At 38.4% G+C, this 13819-nt stretch overlaps 1 long non-coding RNA gene across 1 annotated transcript; it reads left to right on the top strand.

The window, feature by feature from the left end:
* The first annotated feature begins 8987 nt into the window (after positions 1–8987).
* On the top strand, positions 8988–10750 carry LOC112454862. Its single transcript, XR_003040794.1, has 3 exons — positions 8988–9181; positions 9303–9535; positions 10359–10750. It is a non-coding gene; the product is annotated as an uncharacterized LOC112454862 (long non-coding RNA).
* Positions 10751–13819: the final 3069 nt, after the last annotated feature.

The raw sequence follows: 13819 nt of genomic DNA, 5'->3' as shown, positions 1-13819 counted from the left end.
AAAGCCGTGCCTTATATTTTGTATTTTGTACCCCGGGGGCGAAGCCCGCGGGGAATTGGTTTGATGAATAAAACCGGCTTTTAAGTTACATATTGATCCTTAATCGCGTCAATCGCACTCATAATCAAGCGGGTCCTACGGCGAGTAGGACTACCAATACGGTCAATATCGAGTTCGATGACTCGCGCGAAACGTTGGCGGATCGCGGTAACTACTCGCGCGACTCACCCGACTCGTGCTGCCCGCCTGCGGGTGGCCCGCCTAATTACTTGGACTTGGTACTCGTTCGCGCCGTACTTCGCAGGTGCGCGAGTCGAGGAGTACCGGAGAATGCATTCACATTTCGGCCGTGAAGAAGTGAACTTGTCACCACATTTTCGGAGCATGACTCGTCTCCAGAGCGTGCCTTGCTTGCGTGTTCTTGCGTGCACCGCCTGTCTGTATATTGTGCCCTGCTTGCCTTCCTGCCACTGCTCGCTTTATCGTGCCTTGCCTGCGTGCTTGCTTACTCGCCTTCGCGCCTGTACCGGAGAACGTGCCAGAAGGAAGGACGAGAGAGATAGAGACACAAGAACACCATCCACGAGGGACAACGGGCAACGATACGGTGAGTCGCATGCTTTGCATCGCTTTGCTTGTTACCTCGTTTGAATTCGTGAGGGAACGGTCCCTCTGGTCCTTCGATTATTTTGTAGACCGATCGCGAATCCGGGGCGACTGACACCCCCCCGAGCAATTTCTTTCGAGTGAAGTGCGCCGCAATAGGTAGGGTAGATTTCTCCCCACCGACTTCCATGTGTAAAATACCTACATTATACATCTACTTAACTATTTTCTTTACTCCATGTATAAAATACTTACATTATACATTTATTTAACTATCTTCTTTCCTCCCTCTCCTGAACCAAATTTTAATAAAGAAATTAATAATTATGCACAAGAGTCACTCATATAGCACGTGCTCAGGCCGTGACCAACTTCCTCGACAGGAACAGCAAGAATTAGGTTATAACAGGCGACATAATACTTGCCACAGAAATACTCTCAGCAAATCGACACAAGTGTCCAATCCAGATCCAAAAATGTGTCTACGATAAGGGCAAATGTGGTTGAATCTAATAGTCTATCAAAATCCCTACGGTGGCCGATCTGTTCTAAGACCGATGAATGCGGCTACAGCTGTATTGATCAAGCTATTAGCTGCAATGATAAGAATTCATTTTTATTGGAAATGGACGATATACAAAGAGACGAAGCTTCAAGCAAAATATTGAAGACAAATTCTAATGAACATACATGGGCCAAACAAGTAGAAAATAGAGAGATGCTTGCAGACGATGCCGTACACCTGCTCAGAAAAAAATGTCTGCCACATGCCCTGCAGAAAATTGTTAGGGTATGTGCGCCAGGAACACTAAGCATAATAAAGGCAGCACGGACATTAAAAAATCCATCGAACGAGATTCGAACAAATCTAGGAGGAGATGTAAAGTTCTGCATCCTATGTGATGTGATAGACTCTCACTTTTTTACCGTAATCTTAAAAGTGGATAGAAATAAGGGGATTAATGCGGGGCATTGCATAGGTTGTGTCGTACTGGACTCATATCAATCATATAGACCCAAAATGGCACATGATATTTACCAAGCTGTAAATTATAACGAAGCAACTTGCAACATATTTCGAAATCCCAGAGCGCCACAACAACAAAGTGGCAGTAACGACTGCGGTTTATATGCAGTCGAATATATTCGAAACCTCACCGAGTATTATTTTGGACCGCAGGGTACATATTAAAGAACTTTTATATTCAAAATAGATTCCGATCAAAATTTAGTTATTTCCGTTATATTTTTTTAAGGAAAACAAAATAATTCCGATCGGACTCCATTCTGAAAAGTTTCATACTAAGAACTCTAATTAACATTTACGCCCCGTGTTACGCAGGTCAAGCAAGACACAGGATAAAAATTGAGGCCCAATGCGATGTGCAGAATTTACGGCGGAGTCCCCGTTTAAATAAGACCAAAGACAACCAAAGAATCAAACCAAACTAGGAAAAGATAAGGTAAAGAAATCTTTATTTTAGAAACAGTTTCCAAGATACATTTTTTGTCTTATGCTACGATCTTTCTTATTGTTTTACTTCAGAAGACTGCGCAAAATGAAAAAGTTGTAGTAAAGAGGAAGCATTATAAAAATTACTCAGAAGAAAACTTGTCAAAAGCAGTCAAGGATGTAAAGACGGGAGTACTCAGCGTGTCGGAGGCATCGAAGAAATATTCGGTGCCTCCTTCATCGCTTTACCGGCATACCGCGTAGAGTCACAAACACGGACGTCTTTTAAATGTATACTCTGTCACGGGAATTTCCAATTCATCAGACGAATCTGTTACATTTCTAATATTTTCGACATAATTGTTAAAATCTGATCTATAGACCTCCTAAAAATTGAGATTTTTATGTAAACCACAAATTTCCATCCAAAGTGGATGCAATCTTCTTGTTGAGTCGAATTACGATTCATTAGACTGAATTAAAATACAATAACTTTTAATTGGCAATTATAAAGAAAGCATTTATTCACTTACGATAACTTCTATTTTTAAATTTAATCCTGATATTTTCAAAAGCACATCAGCAGTTTTAGACAAAAAAAACAAAGATTTAAGCAGATTATTATATACTATATAATATATATTAAACAAAAGAAAAGAAAGATACAGAAATACTAGCTCTTTGTTGCAAACAAATCTTAAAGTATGTAGTGCATTAACATTAATAACAACAATGTTTTGTCATCAGACTATGACTGATGGAGAAATACAACAAATGAGAAGATTAACTGATACTGCTCGAAAACAAGAAAATTTGGAAATTTTTAATTTCAATCTTGCTAAATGGAATCTTTATTCAACATTTCAGTTAACTGCGTTGCTTATGTTATGTGCGCGATGTAAAAAGGAAATTAAGTCTTCAATAGATCCTGCACAAACATCCCATACGTTCTCATCGGATTCTACATCGCAGTCATTGACGACCGGAGCAAATGCTATTTCGGTCACGTTCGCGTCATCATTCATCGATTTGCACGTTTCGGATACGAAATCCGATTTAATCGATTCATTATCCCTCTTACTTTCGTCACTTTTATCGTCATTGATACTTTCTCGACTAGAAGTCAGATCGTCAGAATCCAATTTAGTGTTATTATTCTGTATATTTTTCACGATCTTTAACATCTGTTGCATTAGTTTCGGAACGTCCAACGCCGTCTGATTCGCCGCATGCACGTGATATTTTGAATCATCAATGTTACAGGATACAGGACGAGAATCAGACCGATTCAACTGATGTTGTTTCGTGTCATCAACATTTGAAACACGTGAATCAATTTCCAAGAACTAATTCAACTGACGCTGCTTTATGTCATTAATGTTAGAAGAAGCAAGAAAATTTGTTTCTATGAATGAAAAAATTGTTACTGTGGAATCATTATGTGATTCATCAGTTTACTTTTTAGGCAACTCCTCGGACATTGACTTCTTAACCAAGCTGTGTATCTTGATGTGATTATTTATATCCATACAGTTAGATGCCTTAAATTGCTTGTCGTTTGATGATATAATGATGGTATCGTTGGATGTATTGGCACTGTAAGACGACGATCGAATTTGCTTGCTGCTAGAAGATTCACTTGAGTCAACGAACGTGGAGTTTGTCCACTTGCGACTTAATTTGTCTAGTAGCCTCTTATATCCAGGAATGCATGCTTTATTATTTGTATTGGACTCAAGGGAATTGTTTGTATTGCGTCCAAACATTTCTTTGTTCATATTATCTTTATTAGATGTATTAGAAAAAACTGACTCCGGATCTGTATTGGAATTTCCGTCCTGTATTTTCAGATTGGCCTTTGTTTCGCATACTTTGCCATTTATGTCTACTTCCCGTTTCATTTCCCTCGAAGAAGTTACGTCATTGAATTCAACGATATTTGCACTAGATTTCGATGTATCTTCAGATTCAACACTATCATACAATGTCTTCATTTTATCGTTCGGTTTAAATCTTACTAGTTGGGACAATTTGGTTGGGTGTTGTCTTGTCTCTCATCGTTTTTATAAAATCGGTCATATCGTCAAATCGCTGAGAAATATTATCCTCAGGCAGAAAAATTTCCTCTTCCATACGAGTCATGTTAAAAAATATCGTTCCCCAGGTATCTCATTTCTCTGATAATGCAAGCCTGATCTATCTTCTACGTCAAAAAAAAAAATAAAAAAAGGGGATCCACGTACATGTAAATGCGATGACGAAATATGTGAGAATCAGAAACCGTGTAACCAAAGAAATTTTGGCAATGCGAACCGCCATTGCGAGAGATGCTGGGACGCGCTCCGAGTGGTGCGCCTAAAGGTGCGCGAACGGATGCGGAAATAAAGAGCACAGATTGTATTAAAAAGATGTGTGTTCGATATCTCAGATTTATTCAGAGAGTACAGTTGGCCACAGCGAGAGCGGGTATACACTGAGGTGCCATGTTCACGAACGCGAAGTCGCATCAGGCGGAGAGAGGGTGGCACAGCGTGTTAGAGAACGATCCTGTGGCATTTTCCCTTTGACAAACGCAATGCACTATCTTTAGAGTTTAGATCACTGCGGCACTCTGTGGATACACGAAAGGCACAGGATGCACAGTCCTGAGAGTTGAGATCGCTGCAACACTCTCTGGAGTACACGAGAGGCACATGATGCATAGAGTTGAGATCACTGCAGCACTCTCTGAAGTACACGAGAGGCTCAGGATGCGTAGTATTCAAAGTTGTGAACGCGAGATCTATCGCTCGATGCCGAAGAGCCGGCGCTCACTGCGTTTCGCATACTCTTTCTTCCTAGCTGAACGAATGAGCGACTGTTCGGTTACAGTGCTCGAGACTCTCTGGTGCGGGAATCGCGCTCCCGCAACCGTTGAAATGTTCGCCCGAAAACCGGTGATCGATCCTGACCAATCAGTTATCGATACGATTTGGCCAGGACACGTGCATTCCGCGTGTCGCGAATTCCGGCGCTCGCAAGACGCGCGATCCTCAGCGCGAACGCTCGAGGGTGTTCATGGACGGCGTTCCTCTACAAAGCGCCCGTTGCTTCAAATTAACGTAATCGTTAACATATATGAACAAAATTAAATATTAAAGCATTGAACCTGTCTTACAAAAAATGTGTCGAAAAAGCTGTTGTTATTTTTCATTCCAATTTTTGTTATTGATGTAATTGCAAACTTTGTGAAATGAGAAATTGAAAAAAAATAGTTACAGAAATTGAGGAAACCTCAAATCGTTTTGTGGCGACGATCCGTCCCTGCTAACGACGACAACAAAATCGAAGACGATCGACCCGCTTGTATTAACGAAAAAAATAGCTTACACATGAGAATGTATTTTATGTAAAACATACATTCGTCTCAGTGTGCGACACGTTTCATTCGTTGAATATTTATATACGTACATTCGTTTTTCACGTCGTGTGCATCCTGATATATTAGTAGTAGTAGTACAGTATAAGTAGTAGTAGTAGTATAGTTCATTTGTGTCCTCTCGAGGTTTACAAAGACGTTTTTTTACGGGAAACGTTCCCAAACCCATTACAATTATTACACATCCTCTATGCCCGACCTGGCCAATAGCGGCCCTTTGCATACCCGCATAGAAATTTCCCAAAGTCTTACCAAATACAGCTTAAATTCCGATTAGAATACCCAAATAGGTAAATCGCACTGCGATACTAATTAGAAAATCTATTTTTATCCCAGATTTAGGTTTTCTGTTTAGAATCGAAACAGAAACCATGCAAGAATTCGCGTTTCTTTCTTTCACGGTAAAAATTGGTATGTCTAAATGAAATCGAATAAGAAATTCCATTTTTATACCAAACATTGAATTTAGGTAAATCGCACTGCGGTACTAATTAGGAAATCTATTTTTATTCGATTTGGGTTTTCTGTTTAGAATCGAAACAGAAACCATGCATGAATTCGAAAGAACATTAATCGGAATATCCCAATTAGAAGACGCGAGAGCGTTCTGCGATCGCGAGCGCTAGTAACGCACGTTGCCGCAACGCGGCTACCACGCTCTAGCATTTCTCGTAATTAAAAATCGTCATACACTAGTATAAGAAGCGAGCCTGTTAAATGCTTGATTATGATATTCTTTGCTTATAAGTGATACCTACCTCCGGTATCACACATTAAAAGTGTTTTATATATTTTGTTCAATTTTGGTACAAATAGATATATAATACAATACCTATAATACATACAATACCTATCAGACTTCCTATTTAGGATCTGATCAGATTTTTCATTTAAAATCTGATCAAATTTCCCATTTAGAATCTAATTTACAAAACATTACACTTCTGATCTGAATCTTCTTAGGTTTCCCAACCGGAATCCATAATTATTTTGGGAAATCGGACTAGATCCCAATTAGATCCCAAAGATATTTCTATGCGGGTACTAGTACCCCCCTTCCTCTCGAGGTATTTGTATTTTCCGTTCGCTAACAAATATGGCACGTTCGCGAGTTTTCAACGTGTATCTGACCGGATCGAGTGAGGAAGAGAGATGTGAGAAATTGGCTCGGTACCAGCGAGAAGCGTTGTGGCTGATTAGACAGGATGAGACGGGTGCGCGTGGAATGCGACATATCCAATTGGTTTTCGGATATAAAAATCAGCGTTACTTATCGGCTTTGCAAAAATCGTTGCCCGATGGGGCAAATATACAAATAACTAGTGACGCTAAAGCGATAATTAAGTATTGCAGCGACGAGAACAAAAGAGACGGCCAATTGTATCATCACGGAGATGTTCCGAATTTCGACGTAAAGAAGCACGAGGAAACGAATGCGATGCTGATGACTTGTCGGGAATGTAATTCCTACGAGGAGGCAATGAAAATGATTGAGCAACGGGACATATCGTATTACATCATGAACCAAAAGAAATTGGCGGTGTTAGAAATACGGAGATGTCGGTAACTTTTAGATATGGCTACAACCATCTATTGTATCAATAATATACTCTTGCGGTTCCATGAATGAATACTAGATAGCAGGTCGTTTCTGCCTAGTAACTATTGCAAGCGGACGCGCGAGCAACGCGACGCACCGAGTTCCGCTCACGCTAGCATCACGTGACAAGAAGGCGAGTGGAGGGGATGCGCAAGCACGAACGTGCAGAGAGACGATCCCGGCCATTCTCGACTATTCGGTCGAAAGTAAAACAGTTCGAGTCACGTACCGGGCATTCTGCCACGATAATTCTTTATCGGGAACATGTTCAAGTTCCGTTTAATACTTATCGCTTGTACCGTATTAATTATTCATGGTATATTATTGCCCTTGTCGTTGCTAGTGTAATATTCAACGCTAATGTCGTATTCAACGCTAATGTCGTATTCAATGCTCGTGTTGTATTAATAGCTCATGTTGTAATATATTTCGTTGCCGTGAATTTATACACGAGTCCGTAAAACTCAGTCATCATTCAAATCACGAGTAACGTTATCAAACACGTTAAAGGAAGAGAGAAGAACGACATATATTCGGGGCTCAGCCGAGCCTTTACTTGACGGTGGGCATTCGAGCGATATTGAAAATCAAGAGCGGCCATCATTAACTTCGTTTCTCTCACGCAGCAAGACGGAATAGCCGCCATTATCCTGATTATCTGGATCGCTTACAGCGAATGAGTTTCCCATTCTCAGTGGATGATTTTCCGAATAAATAAATATCGGATTATCTATAAATAATTGGTGGATGCTGCAGATTCCACGATAAGGTAACATTTGGATTTATAATCTCAAATATTCGGTTCTTTCGTCAGATATCTCCCTGATGAAAGTGATACTTTACAAGTGCGCACGTGCTAATTCAAATATTCGGTTACAGGATGTAACGTTATTTCATTATGATTGTCCTCAAAGAAGGACTCTCATGTGTCATTCTGATTAAGAAAAGGAGATAAATTCTTATCTCGGGACGTAAATTCAGTGGAATTCCAATTAATACTTCTTATTGATGCGCATACAAGGATTAAAGTTATCCTGAAGTTATATTCCTTGTGTTTCATATATATTAAAGACTCATATTTCGTTTACTTTATAAAACTCTCTAGCACTTACTGTATATAACGAACGTTATGTTAATTCGATATATGATTACTGTTTAAGATAATACCTTGACTACTCGATCCTTTCTAAAAGATATTATAAATTGATTAACGACTTACAACAATTTTGAACTGTGCGAACTGAATAAGTTCTTTGCTCAATTACGTTATGTAAAATTACTATTGCAATCTTTCCGTATTTCTTTCGATTAATTATAAGGATCTATGATTCAATTATTTACTGCCTTTAGTAACGTATATGGAATTATTATATTTACCAATTGCAAGAAAGAAGTTTCGAAGTTCATCAAAAGGACAATTACTGATAGACTGTTAATTTATAACATTATCTAATTAATTCCTGCATAATTCTTTCATTTATAATACTTCTCACTTTGAGATTTAATGTATTCAGAAATCTTTGGTTTCGTTATTCCATATTCGTTATCTTAACATGTATTAATTGTGTTTATTCTCTTTATATATTCTTTGTATTCATTATAATTGATGTGTTTGCCTCGAAGATATTCCCTTGCAAGAGTTCTACAAGAAGGAGAGATCATTTATTTCATTTTAATTATTAAGAATATTTAATACATTGAATATTCTTCCATACTTTATTCCTTGATTTTATTTTAAAACATTTCGTAAATAGATCTCAGGCTTAACTTATTATTGGTAATAAGGTTCTGTTAAACAAAGGGAATATTTTCTTTAAAATGTTTTGTATTGAAATTATATACTGATGATTACATTTATGTGTCTCGACCAAACGATATAATTAATCGTCTTACGAACTCATTAAATCAACGATTCTATTTCTTAATTCGGATATCGTTTCTCCTTCTCCACCATCTTTAGCTCACGCAACATACAAGGCGTGTACAGGCGGCATACTTTACCAATCACTTTGCGCAATGCGACAGAGCGTCGTACGAACCCGAGGACTTTACGGTTCCGTTGATTAAATTGCCTACGAATAAAACTGTGATATTCGTCGGACCGGTAAGTGTGTTTTGCATCGATATTAATTGCTACGAATAAAAAAAAAATATATATATATATATATATATATATATATATATATATATATATATATATATATATACGTTACGTATTCACACAGACTAGAATTGGAAAAACCCAATTTGCTCTTGCACATTTCGAAAATCCCATAATCATTCGAGGGAAGCAAGATTGGCTGCGTTTCAAACCCGGACATACGGATGGAGTCATTTTGGACGACATTGTATTCCGGAAATGAGTACCGGAAACTCTACTCCACACAATGAAAACGGAAACGGCATACACTCAGGATGTCAAGTACGGATCAGAGTCCCGGCCGGACTGAGGAAAATAGTATGTATAAATTCCATGGGTACGGGTTTATATTTTTTGGAAGATGGGGTTTGTAAGTAGTCCCACCAACGAATGCCAAATCGACCTTAGTAGGGTAAACATCAGCAAAAGTGTTTAAAGGTCTCCTGATATATTAATGAAATGATATATTTAAACAATATATCAACATTTTCCGAAAATTATACACATCTTAGATATAATATTAATTTTAATTAGATAAAACCAATTTATCATAAAATTAAATAAATACAATTGCAATTACAACAACCAATATAGATGATGTTGGTTGTCCTAATTCCGACATACCTTGTTAATTTTATACGATCAATTTAAATCTCATAGCTTAATGATCAAAAGAAAAAAAATACGTTAACAGATGGAATACGGTGTATTCAAGAAAAAATTCTAAATAATATAAATTAAAATGACTTATTGAATTAAATTCATATAAGTTACGTCCAATATAAGATACGGTTTCTCTAAAGTATAGAATAACATAAGTGCGTTCTAGATGGTAAGCATTCGTTCCATTTTTGCCTTATCATAATTCGTTGGATGTTTCGAAGTTAACGGTACTTGAATAATTCAGGATTTGAAGGTACAGATAATTGCTTTATAAAGTAGCATTTATTTGAAAATAATGACAATTTATGTAATTATTTTCGTCTTATCACGATTACTAATAATAAATTTCTGCAGTGATCAAAGTGATATGAAACTGTGCAGTAGTTATAATGTTCGTCAGGTAAATTACACATATGTAATTGATGTTATGTTACATTTATATTTATTTATATTAATATGACTCACTTTTTTTGTTTAGCACGAAGAGAAAGAGGCAAACACCGCAAAGCAAAGACGTTTTTCCAATTCCTATTTCACATGAGCGACAACTTTAGCAACTATTATTACGGAAGAGGAGAAAGAGATAGAGAAAGAGGAGAAATTAACACCATGGTGAAAAAAGCTTATCAAGGTGTAAGGGCAATTAAGATATTTGATATTTTTAATATTTTGACCTGTCGAATGTATTTGTAAGAGCTTTATTCACCTGAAGAGGGTCCGAATTTGGACCAAAACGTCGTATTATCTATTAATAAATTTGCCAGTTATGGTCAAGGAAGTTTGTTAATATGATATTTTATATTCACTGGTGAAGAAAATTTCTTATCATTGTTGAATTATATACCTTTGACTGAAAAATGGTGTTCTATCTCCAAGAAGAATTTTTTAAGAAGACCACCAAGTTGTTTGGATACAATAATACTAGGCTGTTAAAGATGTGGATCAGAACAAACATCATTATTGGCACAGTACTCCAACAACTCACGTTCTTACTTAGATGCAGAAGACATGACGTTTTACTACCTCATATCAATAACCTGCGACTGAACATCAAGTTTCGTAGTAATTGCGTAAATCATAGTTTTTATAATATTATAAAACGATACCAACAAACTTGACTTGCCATTTGCGTCGATTCAATAAAGATTCCTATTTTTTATAAAGTACAATAATTAGACGGCCTACTCTTGTAGACATGGTAAACGTGTGGGAGTGTTTCGATGACGTTAATACCAACGTAACCAAATGTAAAGTCAAAGAATGTGGAATAGAAATTATTCGTAATGACAGTGAACCCCCAATGTTGTTAAAACTAAAAAAACACCTATATGACAAACACAGTACGGGTTATAACCAAATACGTACCTCAGTACCCTACAAGTACCGAAATTGCTATATTAGTTCGGAAGGCAGGGCAACGTGTAAATTATGTGGAGAGACGAAAAGACTGCTTAATCAAGCAGATGCTTGCAAGCTGGCAAATCATATAGATAGAGAGCATCCAGACTAGAGATACGAACTTTCCGGAACGACAGTGGTTGACAGGTGCGATAGCGTGTGCGAAGAAAGTGACGAGAAAAGACGGTTAAAGGAGGCAGAGGAGAGGAAGAGAGACGGTGCAAGAAGGTGTGGAGGTGAGTGAGCAAGGAGGAGAAAGGGTTTTTGGAGATCTTGCCGTTAACTTGCTTCTCTTAAAAATATCCTCGTCCTCCACGAGTGAGGGGGTGGCGGGTAAAGGGGAACAAAGGGTAAAAAAGTGGCAAGGCGCAGAGACGGGTTAAGCGCAAACAATAGATAGTGTAGAGGGGCAACGCGGGCGGCGAACAGAGACAAGGCGGCAGGCCGTGGTGGGGCGCGAACGCTAGGGTGAGTAAAGGGGCGACTCGACGGGGAATAGGGAAGCGACAGGCGGACGAGGCAAGGCATAAAATAGAGAATAGGTAGAGAGCGAAGCGAAGCGCAGAGTAGAAGGAGATGAACGAGAAGAAGGAAAGCGAGATGGATATAAAGAAGGTGATAGATAGAGTGAAGGAGAAGGATAGAGTTAGAAGGGGCAGCACGGGGAGCACGGGGAGCATGGTAACGATAAAAGAGCTTTGGAAAAGGAAGAAAGAGAAGTTAGATAAAAGCGTGGAGGACGAGGATATTTTTATGAGGAGCAAGTTAACGGCAAGATCTCCAAAAACAGAAGCGGAGAAAGGTGTGAGTGATTTGAGGAAGATAATTGGTGCGATGAAAGAGGACTTCAGGGCCATGAGGGAGGAATTTAGGAAGGGCTTCAAGGAGCAGGGAAGTAAGTTGATAGAAGAAATAGAGGAATTGAGAAAAGAGTTTAGGGCGCAGAAAAAGAGATGAAGAGAAGAGAGGGAAGAGATGAAAAAGCAGAAGGAAAAAGTAGGGGAAAGGTTAAAAAGATTGGAAGGAAAAATAAGAGAGAAAGGAGGAGGAAAAGGGAAAAATAAAAAACGGAAACGAGAAGGTGAGGGAAAGAATGAGAGAGTTGGAAAAAAGGCTGAAAAGGAAGGAAAAAGAGGAGAGAAGAAGAAACATAGTAATAAGGGGTTTAGAAGTAAAGGAAGGAGGAAGGAGACAAGAAGCGAAGTTATTGGAGGGAATAGGAGCCAAAGTGAAGGCAATAGAGGTGAGGAGAATAAGGGGAGATGTGGAAAAAAGAAAAGAAATGGTGTTGGTAAAATTAGAGAACGAAGAACAAAAATGGGAGGTGATGGAAATAAAAGGAGCCTGGTGGATAAACAAGAGAGAATCATGGAGAATCTGACGTGGAGGAAAAAAGGTTGAACTGGAAACTGAGAGAGATAGCGAGAAGAGAAGAGAGAAAGGGAAGGAAGGCGTGGATTAAAGCAAGCAAAATAAGGTTGGAAAATGTATGGTGGAATTGGGATATGAAAGAGGAGGTGCTAAAGAATGAAAGAGGAAGGATAAGAAACGAGAGTGGAGAAGAGAAGGAAGAAGAGGGAGGCAAGGTAGGAGGAGGAGAACGGAGAATGGAGACGGGGGAATAAGAGGAGAAGAGGAGAGAGAAATGGAATTAAAGAGTGGCAATATGGGAGGTAGATAAGAAGAGGGGGGAAGTACGTTTTGGAGGGTGGTATTCTAGAATGTAGCTGGTTTGAAATATTTTTGGAACTATATATAAGAATGCCGCTTAGTTAAAAGAACGTTTTAATCAATAATATAATTAACCTTTTATAACATATGCCAAGGTTACACGTGCTGTGTAAGTATTTCTGTAGATTTATCTGATGTAGATTATAATAATTGCTACAATTAAATTATCGCAGTAGAATATTACTTTATACACCAAACATAAAATTTGCATTATATCCTTACGTAATTTCTATACCTCGCTGAAGTTGCAGGCACTCACAGGTGTGTTCGCGTTGCGTGTACTAAATATATATAGTGAGATCGCATGGCTCATCTGTGAATAAATGTGTAATAATTAAGTTAACGACTAGAGGATTTACTGAAGGCATGAGATGATCTTGCGAACATTCTAGCCGCCCGCGATTCCAGTTTTTTTCTAAATAATTTTCGCGATTAAGGATGATTATATTCGCGGCCACTCATTTTAGTCATCGTCGCGATTAATAAGCACTGCTCTTAAGCAAACGTGAGCACTCATTGTACATTTTTTGGGCTATACTGTGAGCGAGAAGTGTGTCAAGTTTAACGGCACTTAGTCAGGCAAAGCGACTGTCGCGAAAAAAAGAGCGACTAATGTCGAAATTTTGTTGGAATTTTTCAAAAAAAAGTTTTCTTTTTGTTTTATTTAGAAGATCCATATAAATGATAACTATTAAGCATAAAATGGCCACGCACGCGGAAGATCTCACGGAGCACGGACCTGCAGGCTGTATCTGGTATACTTTCGTTTGTGACACACACACCTCTGCGGCTTAGAACGGACGGGTGAGT

The sequence above is a fragment of the Temnothorax curvispinosus genome, unplaced genomic scaffold (assembly GCF_003070985.1).
Source record: "Temnothorax curvispinosus isolate PA1 unplaced genomic scaffold, ASM307098v1 QBEX01005453.1, whole genome shotgun sequence".
NCBI classification, from domain to species: Eukaryota; Metazoa; Arthropoda; class Insecta; order Hymenoptera; family Formicidae; genus Temnothorax; species Temnothorax curvispinosus.
This window is presented reverse-complemented; position numbering and strand designations above follow the sequence as displayed.